We start from the raw sequence: 18021 nt of genomic DNA on the forward strand, positions 1-18021 counted from the left end.
TTTATTCAAATATATAATTTTGCACTTATATGTATACATATAACATAATGTTTAATATGTAAAATGTATAATATGATTTTTATACGCTCGTGATCTTTTTTATAAAAGTTATCTAAGCCACCATTTCAATCTTCGTTAATAACAACAATTAGTTTCAAGAATCTTTTATTGTTTGAGTCTAGCCATTGGATCTCGTCAATGTCCTTTGAATTCTCAATACTTTTAACTGTTGCAAATGGGATTTATAATAATTATGCATTTAATTAATCTATCAAAAGGGATACGTTTGTATAACATATCTATAATCCATTTTACGTAATGATGCCATTACATAAACAGGCGATCGGCAAAGCTCGCAGGATTACCTGCACCGTAGACGCCATCAAATATACAGGTATATAGGCGGTCTACCATTTGCTAAATGACGTAATATTAATTCTCGCGTCTCATTAGTAGTCTCTCTCATTAATAGATGCATTCGATAAGTGTAGCAGCGCATATAATTGCTAATTTATCGATCATCGATGACCTTCTCAAGAAGTTTAACGTCGCGAAAAGATCTTATTCGAGATATTCTATTTACTCGAAATTTATTCGTGCACCAAACTGCACGATTTTACATAGAGAGTTACGTGTAGATTTTTATAATTAAGTCGAGAAGTAGAATAGCATGTCGGTGAGGTCCTAGCACGTTTCTTCAGAGTTCGGGATCAACCGCGACAGATACCTCGCGGAGGCTAACAAAGGAAACAATAGCGGCGTACATATGTGAAACCGCCGTTGGCTGGCGACGTATTCCGTATGCACGAGCCGAAGCATGGAGAAAAAGGAGCCATTAACTCGCGCAATTATCCTTGGACAGACGAGGCTAGAGTTACGGGCGGCTAATAGCGGCGTTTCCTGGCACTCCCTCGCGGGACACGGCGAGGAAGAGGCGCGCGAGACGTGAGACCGAGAGGGTAGAGACGGACTACAAGGACTCCTATTATCGATACTGATGCCGGTGCCAATGCGATCGTCCGTGAAATCGCCGCGGAATAAGCGTCTCAAAATACTCATGCCGATATTATTCGTCAGGCAATAGGCATATTACGCGTTTGTCGATGTCGTGCCTCATGTAAGGGCGAATTCGCGTATAGTGATGTAGATTTCGAGCAAACCGATCATTTCAATTGGATGTTGTGGAGAATTTATGCTCGCACAAAGAAGGCACGTGATGCATTTAATATTTATATGATAACTCAGTGAAAAATGCTCCGTAAAGAATATGAAAAAGGCATATAGAAAGAATAAATAGAAAATTAATTTATTTAACATACCTACTGTATATATTATTAACAATTTAATATTTTATATTTAGTACTATAGATTATTAATAATTTAATGATCCTAATATCAATTTTAGAAAAACGTGTAATTTGACTAAAATCCTTTATATGATATCGTTATAGATTAATTCAGGAAATAATTTACAAGAACGTACTGCGCTTCTTTGAAGATTAATTTACCAATTTTTAATAGCTTTACTTTAATATCTTCTTAGCACGTTTGCTTTTTAGTAGATTTTCACTACAGAAGCCGCTTTAATGGCAACGAGGGCAGCTGATCGTCAGGTTGCGTCGCGTTTGTCGGAATTTATGCGCTTTGTCGCAAAAGTTAGCGGGCTAAATTATAGTGTAGGGACGTCTCGATTGGACGCGCGAAATGAAATGTAGATACATTCGCACGTCACGACGGTACATTATGCATATTGCCCGCGATCTGTAGCGGGCACTCGGCTCGTTGGCACTTGGTAACTTGTGCGCACTTACGTGACTCACGACGGAGTGCCTCATTAATATGCCGAGAGGAGCAGGTGTATATTTCACACAGGACAGAGCTGATATTTGGGGGCCCCCGTATTTTAACGCTGTTATCACGACGGTATACCAGCGGAATGTAAGTCCGTTATCGCGTTTTTTTCTCCGCGTAATCCGCGGCGACAGTCGTCATCTAAGAACTTTGCATTACCTCGCTGTCTATCGAATTGCCTTTCGACCTTTCGTGAAATGGCGAAAGAATACTGGAGAAGTTTATGGAATGAAAAATAAACTAATATATGCATCTATTCCAATTCCGCACCGTTTACATTGTGTTTTCATTCTCAGTTCAGTGCAGCTTATAATTATTCACGCTTCGATTATCAACATGGAATGACTGTCATTCTTCACAGTTCGGATTACGTTATCTGCCATGCCAGGAGATTACGCGATAGGTCTAGGACGTCTCGGTTCAACGAGCCACACCGTCGCGTCATACGGTGTACACGGGGCCCAAATATTGATTCTAATATGACGGTAACTCGAAGGATGGCCAATGGCGCGTGTATATCTTCCGTGAGCACGTAAGCGTGTAACGGACGGCCCTCGCCCACAGGATTGTCCACCGTTCGAGAGGGGCAAACTCGACCGCTCGCTCGTTCGCTCGAGAAGTGGCTGGCTCGACACAGACGGGCGGAAATGTATCGACTTGGCGCCTTCCGGCGGTCACGTCTCGACGCACTTTCCTTCCTTTTCCGTCTGGTTTGCGGAACCTATCGAGATAATCGCACCGACAAGATTTCGCCGAACCCGACCGTAATTCTGCAAGGAAATGCGGCGCGTTCGGTTGGGACAAATTTACGGCATGAGCTTGCGGACGTGCGAGGGCGTTAATTATAATCATGGGCGGTGACGATGATTATGCTCCTCGGAGCTTGTAGCTAATAATTTTTAGGAACCTCCGGTGGCGTAAATAATAGTGTAATTAGCGCCGACCCGAATGGGAAAAGCTGTTAGAGAAACGTACTTGCTTTTATTTTACGTAATATACGTTTTTAAAATTTCTACATAATTACTCTTAAATAATAATTAAACTCTCTGTCCAATCTTCTAATGTTTGCGATCCTGAAGTTTTAGTTTTATTGCTTTCTATTGGATTCACGTTTTTGATTATCGTTCAAGAAAAATAAGAGTATCGAAGTTTTTCACACAAAGAATTTATCTATACAGGATTTTATTTATAAAAGATTTTTAAACAAAGAAGGATTTATATAGTAAATTAAACTTACCGTAAAAATGCCAAGATTGAAATTCCATAATATCCAAGTTACTCGATGTTACGTCGATTCAGAACAAATTTATCATACGTGAATAACATTTGCCAGAGGTGTTGGCCGATATTGAACAACCGGCATGTACGATCCCATATAGATTCGAGTCTCATAAAATGAATTTAATTGCCTTTGTACGGGAATTTCCATACAAAATCCGACCAGGATCAGACAGAACGAGGGATTGCGGTGTGGCGCCCGCGCGCTATTCGGCGACGTGCGAGCTTCGATAATTCGGCCGACAAAATAATAACTGATTTCGTTCCGAAACTTTGTGCGCGCGTGCGCGTGAATTATGCGGTGGAAATAGCGTGACATTTGCTCTTTTGACGATGCCGATTTGACGTAAAACAAACTCACGTCATATCGGCGCTCGCGCATTATGCGCGAGCACTCCGGCCGACGACGTCTCGCGCCTCGATATGCATCGCTGATAAATTTAATACGTGTCAACCGCACGTTCCCGTGAAAATCAAGCTCTGATGGTAGATCATGGAATATTTAATCAGACGTACCACGGCGGTAAATTGCACGAATGTAAGATTGATATTTATTGAATTTCTAATCGCGCATGTAAGACGACGATGAAATGATTATTTACTTGATATTAAAGCACGAATGTGGAAAAACATCTGCTCTAGAATAATATTATTATTCTCCTCCATAGCAGCAGATCTAAATGCGATGCGATAAAATTTGCACGCCTTCAGATGGGGCGACCAGACATCCTGATTTGCAATACGTTCTCTTTTTTAGAGGACGTATTAGAAATGTTGAAGCGTCCTCGTAAATATTCTAGATTTCTCTTAACTTAATGTGCTCGAGTTATTCTGATGTTTATGACACGCGATTAGATATTTCTAAACGTATCTCAATTTATTTTATCTTATTAAGATTCAGACTGAATTACTGAATATCGATATTAATAAATACATATATTGTCTTATTTCGCTATGTAAATTATTTATTAACATTTACAAAGGTATTAGCGAACAATTAATGATAAAAATATATATAATACATGAAATAATTTTATCTAATGTCAAAAAAATAAAAAGATGTGTCTTTATAAAAGTCGCGAATGACCTAATCGCACACAAGTAGATACGGTCGTTCTACTTAGACCCGATAAACCATTCGTCGACAGCATCAGATCCGTACTATCTACCATTGCAGTCGCACTACGATTCCCGATCGACAATTCCTCATTGGTGAGTGAGAAAGGGAGAGAGGAAACCTCGTAACGCGCGATACTCGCACGCGACGCTGTATATCCTTGCGTCCTCCAAAGAGCGATGGGGAGAAGTGCGGAACGGTAGAGGCGCATCACCCCGGGCTCTAGTATAATCGAAGACACGTGAACGCCCGTATGGCAAACACGGCCGGCTCGTATACGTATACACGTGCGGCCGACATGAACACGCACCACGTCGTAAGGTGTGGGACGTATATACTAATGGAGGTACCGAGCCCAACCCACGCGGATCACGGATGGGTGCGGCATTCTACTCCGGCTAATGCGTGGGTGTGCCGCGCGCGTAACAGTGCCTTAAGTAATTGTTTATTGCCATGTCGGCCGGCCGACCGCACTTCGATCCTCGCTGCTCTTCGTCGAAAATGCCTCGTGACTCGTGACTCGCCCAGCTATCCGCGAGGAAGCCCCCGCGACGGTAAATCCTACTTCCGGGTATAACGCCGCGCGTGCCACGGCCCTCGGACGGAATGAGATTTTGAAAACTTTACTTCCCTAACGAACGTCGTTGATCCGATTTCCCGATGTGCAGCATAGTGTCTCATTAAATTAGTTAAATCTTCTTTGTCGGTCCCATTAACTTCAGAAATCTCAGAAATAATATGCCGATATATATTTAAACTGAAAAATCCATTACGGATAATCGTATAGCACCGGTTTATGAAAAGATGTACGTATATTTTTTGTCGTACTCCACTTAAAATGTGGAGTTAAATAATGCATCGAAATTAATGTTCGTTTAATTTCTAGCGATGACTAAAGCTAAGTAAATCTACTTTCGTTAAATTTTAAGGGATCTAAAATTCCAGAAAGTATCAGATCGCGCGATCCGTTATGGCTTCCGAAGCGAGCCTGGCGAGCATAAAGCCCTGCGAGGCTCTTTCGGATAGTCGGCGCCGTTGTTATCTAACGTTTAAAAGTTATGAGCTGCTTTAATTACGGATTACGCACTCGGCGTTTATGCGGCAAACTTGTAACGCCGTCACACACGCGTGCGGCGTTTAAATAAATTTTAAACGTACTAATGTCACGTCATTTTACATGCGCGACAAATAATGCATACATCTGCATTTGAGATAAGCGGCTTTTAACAACGCGCAAGGAGACAAAACCACGTTTGCGAAACGAGACTCGTTATCGGTTATTTATATATTATGGCAGTTTTAATTAGAATCATCTCGTATGTAAAGTTAATTAGCAAATGGGCGAAAGTTATAGTCCAAGAGATAAAATGATTTTCTACGTTGTCAGTACTAGCGTGTATAAAACATAATATTATATCGTTGTTAAAATTGCATATAAATTATCTAGGGTGTTGCAATTAAATTGAGTGAACATAAATTGGAGGTTTTTATAATGCAACATTGTTACATTTTATATCATGATTGTTTAAACTGCGCTCTTTATTTAATAGTTTAACAATATTAAATGTTTTCTTCAAAAAAGCTGTTATACGTGTCCTCGGCTACAATTTCAATTTCCAGTTTACGCTGATATCCGGCTGATTAACCTTTATCACGACTGTTCTTTTTGGCACTCCTTTCAGAACTATAATTAGAAAGAGGCAATAAGTAATCTAAGTTACAACTGAAATTAATTGATAAAACGGGTCATGAACGATCGAAATACAATACAAACTTTCGTCGCGACACGTTTAGCTGCTAATAGACTAATATTTAACGAGGTGCTTTCGCGAAAGCACGGATCAAATAGACCGGGGTAATTTCCTAATGCGGCAACGGAATATCGCGGGGCACGAAGCTGAGTTCTCTTTCTAATCAGCGCTAATTATCATTTAAAAGCTATCGCGCCTCGCTTTAATTGCAAGATTACAAACTCGCCGTTTGTGCGCGGCACAAGTTCAAGACGGTATTTCGGGTATCGTAACTTTCTCGGTGCTAATGACGGTAATTATCTATGAGTCGTCGTTTCTGTACGGTGCACGCACGCGCGCGCGCCCGCTCGCGCGCATCAACGGCATACACGCAGCGTAATCCATTCGCCTGATGTAACTAGCCCTCCGACCGGCATGGCAGGGTGGCGTCGTGTTGGCCGAGAGGGTGTTCCCGCGCGGCGTCGTCGAGAGAAGTCAATTTTCATTTAAGTTTAGGGTGCGCCGGCACGCTATCGTTTCTGCGGAATGATATCGCTGCGAGCTAAGGTCGCCAGCGCGCGACGCTTCCGTTCGCCCATCATCTAGAAAATCAGCTGACATAGAGGCATTAACCATTAACCGTTTCGCGTCTAAATGATTGCGCGGAGTTCATTTGGAAGTCGAGATTTCATTCGGAAAGAAATTTCTCTCAACTTACAGATATTTCGCGACGCAAATTTGAATTTACATTCAATATGCAGGTTATCATTAATCGTCTGTTTTTAATCTTTAAATGCGCACATCTTTCTCGCTGTTGTGTTACTCTTTTATTTGAAATTCTTTTATCTTTTATAAGATTAATCTTCAAACTTCTTCTCGTATTCAACGGTATTTTTAGGAAGATGAGAAACGCGATGAGAAAGTTACTTTACGTTTATGCACTTAGCAAAAAGAATAGTGTATAGTGTCATTTATCAAATCGACGAGAGTTTTGTGGTAGCGGGAGATAGAAAACGATGCACGCGCGGAACACCTCCTCGTACCACTCGACTCTCGTCTCCGGCATTCTTTTCGGATTTACTATCGGCAAATGTGCAAATCGCGTGTTGCATCTGTCACACACGCGTGTAGCGTAATACCGACGCTTTATTTAGTTTTTATTTTCTCATTTTATTACACGACATCACCGCGCGCGTATTAATTCCCAAATCGGATGTTGCAGTCGACAAATAACCTAATTAATCGAGCGAATTTAATTAACCCGCTTGGCACTCCGATCTCCGCCCAGAGGTAAAAGTTATGATTCTTGCTCACGCAAGTTGGCATGTTTCATCTCCGTCTTTTGCACATTCTCTTTCTCTCTCTCCTTCTCTCTCTCTTTCTCTCTCATGTTCTCTCTTTCTTTCCGATTTCACCCTCTTTTTTACCCGTTTCTCCTACCAGCCCTTGTTCATCTCCGACCCGTTTCACCCTCGGCTATCGAGCCGTGCCCAGAGTCGGCTGTAACGAAAATTGACTTTCTCGCGAGAACGAGAGAATGAGCGGGGGAGATAGAGTATATCGCTGTCGAGACCCAGTTTCGACTTCTCGGTTTCGGCCGACGCGCGCAATAGTACATCGTTTTGTCCATTTTTTCCCCCCTCTTCGTGGCTTTTTCGTGGCTGTTTCCGCAAGCTCCGTCAAATTTTCCACGCGATTGATAAAAAAAAAAAAAAGAAACATGCGATTCTCGTCGCGCCGCGCTGCGCTGATTCGCTGCATTCTCGCCGACTGGCCCGGTTGATGTAATCGAATCGGATATTGACGGCTGATACGAAAATGCACTTCCGCTTCAGTACATCGATGGGATATATCGCGCCTCTGTTCGTAACGGGTATTTGGAAGTGAGGAATAGTAGACTCTTACACTCTTCTTCACTTATCTTAGACGTGTTCTACGTTTCCTAAGGTCAATCACCATAATCACGGTTGATATATTTCTTAATGGCGGGAAAACCGACTTGTAGCATTATTAAAACTGATAAGACAAGATAGTAATACTTGTTTATTAAATATCACAAAATCATATAAAACATTTCTTGATTTATTTAATATTTTGTTAAGCCCATATAATTTAGAGAACTATCTAGATGGACAACAAAAAGTGTTTTATTTTAATATTAGGTACTCAGCCATTGCAAAAAATATAAATTTACTTATGTTTTTTTATAAAACAAAAGTTAATTATTATCCGAAATCTTTAATGTCCTTCCAAAGATTGAAGTGGTGGAAATTATGTTTACGTCACGCTGCGCGACAATTTCCAACAATTTGCAGCTATTCGTGGGAAGACGTCATTTTGCGCTTGATCGGCTTTGATGCATCGAACGACTCTTCTGTCGCGCTTCATCGGCGCGGGACGCGGACGGCAGCTGCTGTCCGCGTTACTTCTCGGACACCCGCAGCATTCGTCGGCTATTAACAGCCGAGGTAAAGCAGCCCGTTTGTATGTGAGGGTTGCAAGGTGTAGCTGTGTACCATCTGCTCGTTGCACGTGGCCCTGGCACGTGTTGCCAGCTGATAATAACCGCCGCCGCCGCGGCGTGCTACATCGACACACGTCAGATTTTCACGATGAAGATCGCCGGGAATACATATTAATCCTTTCCACGCAATTGTTGACTTTGTAGATAAATTGCCGCGATCCGATATCGCCGTACCCACCTATCATTACCCCGTACGTGCGTGTTTTACGAATCATCCCGGAGGGCAACACGTGTAAGTTAAATGCATCTTTTCGCCGAACATTATACGGTTAAAATTTAGGTCGAAATACCATCATACGTTATCGACGTTTAATATATTGGCGCATTTAACGTGCACCGCAGGAATACTAAAATGATTTTCATTTAACAAGAGTACCGAGACGGATATAATTTTCAATCAACTGAGAAAGAAGAAATTTCGATATAAATTGAATCTTAAAAACGCGCAAGTATGTAGATAAGAAAGTCTGAATTTTCAAAATTTTAAAGATCCAATATATTTAAGGCAAAAATGTAAGAGCACCCGAATTATTTCTAACGCCGATTATACGACTGATATAGCGATACGTGCTACCCTCGAGAAAACGTTCAAACAAACGTTTATAGTTCTACAAACGTAAACCTTCCGTTCGAACTATGAATGTAAACCTTTGAGTCCTCGAAATTCGAAGGATATCGTACAAAGTGCGTAACGACGCGGGTCGTTCTCACCTGGCCGGGTTGCCGACATGGGCTAGTGATAGCTCCGGGCCACGGCTGTTTGAACAGGTGACTCGACAGCTGTTGGCCAGGATAAATTTTATAACACCCCTGCTGGGCGTCGGCGTCGGCGGCGACGGGGCACACAGCCCGGTTCGCGCTCGTCGCCATGGAATATGCATCGACGAACGCTGTAATCGCGCTCGGCAACAAAACATTCCATCGAATCGTCGGGGTTGATGACTGCACTTACGGTCCGGGATACAAGCGCGCGCGGAGCGAGTTTACAAACCGAATTATGCGCTTTACTATCGGCAGATTGACCGTACCGGTTAACGCTTTTCCGAACAATCAGTCCGTAACGAGCCTTATCGAAATGGATAGCTTTTATGAGAAAGGAAACAAATCGTTTCAGCTGTTTCAAGCTAACCAATATTTTGAGAACATTTCTTGCGCATTTCAAAAATATTTCTATAATGAAAACAGCAACGTATGTATAAATGGAATTTCTGTTCCACATCGAAAAGTTTAACGGAAAATATTGTCTCTTTATTTCCCCGATTGTGCGGAATCGTCATTTATTTTCCCGCTATATGGTGTCACCCCGGCAGACATTTTGAAAGCCCCTACCAAAAACTGCGCGATGTCCATGGGAGCGAAATGAAATTCAGCGCCCAACCCTGCCTGGGAGCGGGTGAAGTTTTGCGGGATGAAGGGCGGAAACGCGGAGATGAACGGGAGTTGGTCCGTCGGTGCTCACGCTCTCTCTTTGTCTCTCTCTCTCTCCTTCTCTCTCCGCCTCGTTTTCTAGTTTAGCATACGTATAACGTCGGCGTGCAGTTATGTCGAGTTACGAGGACATAACCCGCCTCTCTTTCGTCTCCGTCTCGCTCTCTCGTCTCTCCGCCGTCCTTCCCCCTTTAATTTACTCGCGCTCTTTCGCTCTTTGGCTCGGGCGATAAATGTTACGGGCCACCATAAAGCATATCGCTATTTCGCTAAAGGGCGTCTGGATATTACGCGGAACGCACGCGTCCGACACCGAGCGAGAGCGAGCACCGCGCGCGCGATAATACACAATAGAAATACCGCGGCGCGGCGCCGCCCGGGAAGATTTCAGGGATGAAGGTGGAACGGCGAGGATTATTAAGATGCCTGCTTGCGCTCTCGCTAGCTGCCGGCGTGGCTGCTGTTCAGGCTGCTGAATTCACCGCTTTAATCCGATACGCGCTACCATCTCCTTTTATTTCCCGGAGCGTAGTGGGTCAGCGCGTGATCTCTATACTCGTTCTGACTTTGTATTTCGTAGTTTCGTTCGCGTACGTAAAGTTGGATAATTTGTAATTCTCTTTTATTATTATCGCGATCAAGATCGTTTAACATCGAATACAGAAAGAAAATAGTTTGTAACAATTTGTTTTTTAACAGCGCGATACTTCAGAGAGGTTAGAACGATTTAATTAAAACTAAAATAATTATGTGTAATAACGATGTTTCACTGTATATCTTAATATTTTACCAATATTAATTAATGTCGAGAGTTTTCATATTATCACTCGCAATAATCTTCAAATTATAGAAAAAATCCATAACTTAAATCGTTACTTATTAAAATGCAGTTTCACTTATTTCGGATGAAAGCTGGGCCGAAAGTACATTAAAATAATTTAGAAATATATAATAAATTCTTGACTATAAATTATTTTATAGTAAATTATTTTAAAGTAATACTTTTCTGGTCAAAGTAGATTTTACTCTTTGAACGAACGTTACATTTATAATGTGCAATAATATAATTCACCCCTTCTCGAAGTTCAAGATATACCTAAAAGACAGAATAATTTGGCGGTTATCTTATAATTCGATATTAAATGTTTCGTACAATAGCTCAATCACGTGCTCGACTTGTTTTCGTACACCGTACATTACCCTAAAGCGTTTTGTTTACGCGCGGTCACATTGTCACATTGCTATCATTCGCGCGGCGAGGCTCGAGCCGGTAGGTCGCGGCGCGTGCCGCGCGCTGCCTGCGTCGCCCTATCATTCTCCTTTGAGACACAATCGTGACAAGTATCGAGTAACGCCTACGAAACGCGATCGTTCATTATTAAAGCTACAACTACATCTATCGTAATGTTCACCGTAAGCGATCGTAACGCTCGTCGTAATAACTATCGTAAGCTCATCGTATGAATTGATTCTACGATTACGACGCTTGTCTGGCGTTACAACATAACCTAACCTGTCAGCTTTCTCGACGTGCGAAGAAAAATGTGTGGCATAGATATACGGTTTACGACGGCTTCATTGCTTACGATAGATCAAAGCGTTACGATACATGTAGTTGTAGCTTAAGAGACTGTTGGTCTATGCGATTAATTTCCATGATTAATTCGTCCTAAATTACAGTAATTACATGCAACCGTATCGAGTGATAGATCGAGCGTTCATCGATAATGCGTACATATATTTCTCGAGACGTGTGCGAAATGTTACGCAATACTGAATTTTGAATGTCATTCATTCGTCGCGCGTTAATTTGCAAGACATCGGATGTAATGTGTCGATCGGATTGCAACTTTCTGTGATCGAACTTTTTTAATGTCGAGAATGCCGTTTAAAAGTATCTCGCGATCATTTTGGTTAGCGAACGCGCGATCGTAATTTGCTCTATCTTCGTGAGTGAGTGTTGTGTATCATTGTTGTTCCACAACAAGAAGGAACGGTGCGGTGGAACGAGAGAGGAGGAGGAGGCCCAGGGTGGCATCGGGCAATGGCGGAGCAACTCTAGGGTGAGTATATTATACGATTATTTAATCCGTTACTTGCGAAATTGCCTGTAATTATTTTATACGCGGATAACAATATTATTTTTTGAAATATTAATTACTTTGAACTATGCTCTAATTTGGATCGTGCATTTGTATGTTACAGATCGACGTACTTAGACGTAATCTACAACTCCGCCGTTGCGCATCGTATATCGGTGAGTGGCCAAATGAATCCTTAGTTTAATTTGAGGTAATGGATCCAGCAAAACTGTATTACCACGTAGATGCATATATACATGTATCAAGTTAAGAAGATATACAGATATTACAAGATTACAGATAAACGTGAAATAGATCCATTGCCTCGAGACGAATGGATTGGAACAAATAAACTGGACAATATTTAATCTTAGAACACATAAAATTATTAATCGGTTTATCATGTGTATGAAAATATGTCGCGTGTGTATACAAATTAGATTTTTAGGAAATGCAGTTGAAACAATATACTGAGGATATGATAATTAATTATATTATTTAGTCAATTTTAATATCAAATATATTACAATTGATTACATTTTTTAATTCGTTGCTTAAATAAATAATAAAACAAATAGTGACAAATAAAAAAATAAAAAGGAATGAAACTGTAACTTTTATAAGATATAAAATATTGGGGACAAAGCTTTTATTTGTTTTTCTTCATGGTATTTTTATCACAAAAGAAGATTAGACAATAAACTTTCTTAAAAGCTGTTTTTACATCATATCTTTTTATATGAAATAAAAATAAATTATATTTATAAAAAAGATATAAGTGGGAAATTGTTGGTTCACGTTATTTTATCTATTTATATGAAATAAAAATAAATTATATAAAAAACGATATAAATAGGGAATTGTTGGTTTATTTTATTTTCTCTTTCTTTCCATTCTTTTAGTAGATTTTAAGGTCTACATTGTGGCCTTTTATATTATTCCAAGATTAAATATTACATAAATTGATGCTAGAAAATAATATTTTGAATTTTTTCAATACGTATATGTTGTAGATATAAATAAAAGTTGAACAGTAATTAATTTATAATTAGGAATTATTATTTAACCAAATAATTTATTTAAAATAATTATATTTTTATTCTTATGATACGCAAATTCTGTTGTAATTTATCATGATCTATTCATCTACACTTATTGATAAATTGAGTTTACATTGTATAATAATGCGAGGTCCAATAAATATTTCGTCGCGAATCGGAGTACGCATGAAAGCATGATTATCGACCTGAATATGTGTGTGCGGTACGCCACCACAATACCAAGGAGCAATTTTGAAAGTTATCATGATTTGATATCTTTGTATCAGGATTTCCACTTTAATTAATCTATGAAATATGCTATTGAAATTACACGGTAGTTGCGGGAGATTTTAGAGATAATTAGGAATATAATATAACGAATTTAAAATAAAACGAATAATTGCTGGGGAGGAACTATATATACATATTTGCAATACTTTTTTTTATATAAAGTTGATATTATTTCTTTTAATACCTTATACGGCCTTTGACACTCGAGCACGTTTTCAGGGGCCGGCCCTTCCCCCCACAGGCACATGTCTAAAGTGCCTATTATGCTGAGCCACCGCCGGTTGTCCGGGAGATACAGAGTGTCTTTGAAGTACCCGGGCAAACCGGTACAGCGGCTTTAAGGCTTAAGACTTTGGGCAAGATAAGTCAGAAGTTCGACTTGTGCGCGCGGTGCATGTCCGGAAGTGCTTCGTTAAAAGTTATGGCTAACGACGCGACATTGCGACTTAACTGTCGAAATATATGTAATTAACCGGGTTAAGGGAAAATTATCAAGGAGGTATTAAGGAACGGAAATGAAATTATGAATGATACGTTGTTACATTATTTGGTTAATTAAATTGAAAGTAAATCGAAAGAGAAAGAAATTGGGAATGAAATTGAGAAGCCATAACTCAAAAAGTTATAACACGCTATGATATTATTGTCAGCGTTTTATGATGTTATTCTTACATGTTTCGATGAAAAGATATAAAAGTACGAGTAATTTTTTCTGCGTCTACAAAAATGAATAACTCTGTGTTAAATATTCTTGAAAATCTTGAATCTCTCATTTAAGATTAATAAGAAAGATGAACAGGCTCTCGACTTCTTCCGTGATATCGCGGAAGCTCGCATCGGTTGGCAAGATTATCGAGTTTTACGGGGACACCCCGTGGGGAATAACGGGAGCAAACGCACGCAAAATGCGGTAATTAGCGTTCTGGATTTGTGTACGAGGAATCTAACAGAATTACACGGTGTATCGGGGATTGAAATTGCGTGTCACGTGGATTCGCTAATTTGTGGGTACGCTAAAGATCGTTTGCAACGGAGCTTAACCGGCTCGTGTTCGCCGTTAAATTTCCTCGTCACGTCTGTTTTCCTTCCTCCGTGCCCCCTCGAAAATCGTCGTAATTCCATTTGCGGGATAATGCCAGGTCCGTATGTGACGATTACGCTATATTACCCGGCCACTACGGACATGCATGCCGTTATCGATGATTAAACACGTGTCTTCGACAAAAATTCCTCTTATACTTTTCATAGTACTTTTCATAAAATAAATTATACATTACGTTGCTTTGTTAGCTTAATTATCATCATTATTATCACGAGTCATTAGCGCATTTCCAGAGATTATAGCCGGACGAGTAAAAATAAAGGTTATCGCTTACAAATAATGTTTCACGCGAATTAAATTATTTGTTATTACCGCACGATGAAGATGATCTATTATTGTGATTAATCATCATGCGTTATATTTAATTTAACCCATCGGTTTTTGATTGCGCGCGCGATATTTACGAAACCTAATTTTCCGCCCTGTGTAATTCATACGGCGTGAGTTATTATTGTCGTTGTTGTACACACATCCGTTGACGCATATACGCTCGTTCAAGTAGCATTGTCGAGCGTATCCATTTTCACCCAGAATTTCTCTCCAGCCTGATACACAGTGTATCGCAGTTTAGCTTGAAATGAAGCGGTTTACCGTAAACGGTGTTCATTTATCGCTGATAATTGCGAGTACGTTTCTTGTGTAATAAACTAGAATCGGCCATCTGAAAATTGAGATCTTTAGACGGCTTTTAAGAGAGCACCGGCTTCATTCATAATTGATCGCGCGGCAACTGAGGATTCATCCATAAATGCTCTTCGGCAACTGAGATTCATTTCAATCGGCTACTTAAAAGTTAACTGCGTGGAAGGATATTGTCTCTCTTTTAAGGTCCTCGCGTCTTATCTTAAAACCATGCTCCAATTGAATTCTTCTTCACGAGGCATAAAATATATTTTGCAATAAAGAGAGAAGAATTTTATCCGCGACATAGCTATAAAACTCATGAGAAAATTCATGTTATGCAGTAAATTATACATCAAAAGTATTAATTGAAATGAAATTTAAGAAAATAATACACTGTTGGAAAATTTTTGTAGGTTTGTTAAAAAAGGTCCTTGTTAAAATTTTTGTGTAAAATAATCAACACATACATGTGTAGATTTAACATATGCCTGCTATGTTAATTGAGCTTAACAAATTTAAAATGTAAAATTATTAAAATAATTTAAAGAATATGTTAAAGTAACACAATTTGAACGTATTTATTAAATTGTGTTAAAATTTACAGAAAAAGAATGCTGATTTTTACTCTATAACAGAAGTGGGAATAAAAATTTACAGAAAAAGAGTGTTGATTTTATCTTACAATCTTAACTTCAACATAAAAGTTATGTTAATTGTACACATAATTAACGTTAAATTACGATCAGAATTACATTTCTTTTCTGTTGAAATATTTTAACATAGTATCGGTGTTACCATTTAACACATCCATATTATGTTAAATTAACACAAAAAATTGAGTGGACCGTTTTGGACATGCGATTTATGTTATATTTAACAAAAATTTTCCAACAGTGTATTTATTACTACTGAATTTATTATCAATATGATAAATAATTAATATGGCAATTGTTAAACCGAACAGTAAAAATAGAGACCAAGATCAGAACAATTATTTTTATACTTTATTTATTTGCGTGCCTGCCACGCTCTAATTTTTTTATTCGTCGAGGCGAAAACCCGACATATATTCCCGGAATGCCATATCAGCGCGGTTCTCACGTTTGCTTCGACGTATTGGCAAGGCACGTGTCGGAAGCCATAGAAACTTTCGATTAGGTAATCTTAAGGTCGCCCTCAGGGCTTCCGTCTCATCGTCCTAAAATAATAACGTCGACGGCGCGGCGCCCGCAGCTCCAGCCGCGCGATTACGCGTCGAAACTTAACGTGACGCCTGCTTGTGCTCGAAAACGGGATGGAGCCCTCGAAATTCATCGCGGTACCACTTCTGTCGCAATCCTGCGGGTATTATAAATAAACGGGATAAAGGGAATCGACCGGAATCCCGCGTATGATAATTACAGGTCAGCACTTCACATTCCAAACTTAACGTATTTATGTTACCACCCCGGAAATTTACAACTTCTCTATTTCTCTCTCTATATATTTTCTCTCATTTTATGAACTTTAGGGAAATAATTCAACAGAGAAAATAATAATACTGTTTTATAATAATAATAATAATAATAATAATAATATGTAATATACATATGTATTATTATTATGTACGGATTATTTTATTTATGTTGTATTGTTACAATATATTTGTCTGTTATATTATATTTGATTATGATAATTGTCTAGATTTGATAATTGTCTAACATACATATATACATATTTCGATAATTATTATGCTACACAATTACTTACTGTTGTTTAGCATTCGTGGCGCCGAATTAAATGTTATTCAACGCACGTGGGAACGTTAAACGCTAAACGCTAAACTCTAAAATTAGTATTAATCACAAACTACCGCTAAACCCGCCAAAACGTTAATTAAGCTAAATTAATGTTATTCGATGAATCATCGGTCGCGATCGTATTAATCGTAATAGTTGTTAGCCCCAAATACGAGGCCATTGCAATTAAAACGATCATTGTAGAAAAGGACACGCGTGCTACCAAAGGAAAGAATGAGAGGTTTAATCTCTCGTGAACCACTTAAAAAATAGTTTATCTTAATTTTCGAAGTATTTGTCTAATTAAATTTTTATCCACAAAGAGGATGGGCGAGAAAATTTTTTTTCCTTTATCGACAATTACATTCGGATAATTCGGACTAATAGCATTTCTGCTCCGGTTAATAGGTTAATAGAGAGCTTCGTTTCGAAAGTGCCACTTAGCTTACGTCTGTCGTTTATTAAGGTATAATAGAAAAATTGTTTTTTTTCCCTCTCGTCGGCTTTCGTAATATGAAGCAGACGTGGGCTATCTTTATCGCCGCCGGCTGTGATATTAATATTGCAAAGCGTAAAATTAAAATGTGAGGTAACGAACGTGAATGCACCACACGATGTTCGGAACTTGCAATTTATATTCCAGAAATATTATTTCAAACGGAAAAATGTTTTTTTACTTGTGCGTGTTAATGTATAGTGGTATGCCATGCTTCAACGTGTATACGTGGGTCTTGGAAATTTACTGCAGTGTAAATTTTTAATTATACGTAACGATATAACGCATCCACGGAGCTGTAAGCGTACATTAATGCGAGGGGCATAAATGTTGTGGTTTAACCCTTTAACGATACAATGCACGCAGTATACACGCGGTTGTTGTTCGCAATATCACGAATGTAGCTGGTTAAGAGCTTTTACCACGTATTATAAGCTCGCTGGCCTTCCGCTCCTATAAAGGCGTTGCTTTCATTAAGTAATTATAATTCCGGATATGGAAAGCTTATATAATGCGTTATTGATCGTCTATTATATATATGTCATTGTACACTTTATTTAAACGGCACGTCGAAAAAAGAAATTATGTTTATTTCATTGATATAATTTACGATATTATATAATAATTATATTAATTTTAGTGGTATAATTTACGATATATCAAACAGTAGGCGGTAACGCA

General features: G+C 39.2%; 1 long non-coding RNA gene across 2 annotated transcripts in view; it reads left to right on the plus strand.

Annotated features, from left to right (window-relative positions):
• LOC112451691 overlaps window positions 1-18021 on the plus strand; it is a 130599-nt gene that overhangs the window by 43370 nt on the left and 69208 nt on the right. The window contains exon 1 of one of the 2 annotated variants that reach the window (XR_003040406.1): window positions 12147-12185. The exons of the other annotated variant lie outside the window; for it this stretch is intronic. This is a non-coding gene — a long non-coding RNA (uncharacterized LOC112451691). Of the gene's footprint in view, window positions 1-12146; window positions 12186-18021 lie in introns of those variants that run through there. 2 annotated transcript variants of the gene reach the window in all.

This window comes from Temnothorax curvispinosus, unplaced genomic scaffold (assembly GCF_003070985.1).
Source record: "Temnothorax curvispinosus isolate PA1 unplaced genomic scaffold, ASM307098v1 QBEX01000258.1, whole genome shotgun sequence".
NCBI lineage: Eukaryota > Metazoa > Arthropoda > Insecta > Hymenoptera > Formicidae > Temnothorax > Temnothorax curvispinosus.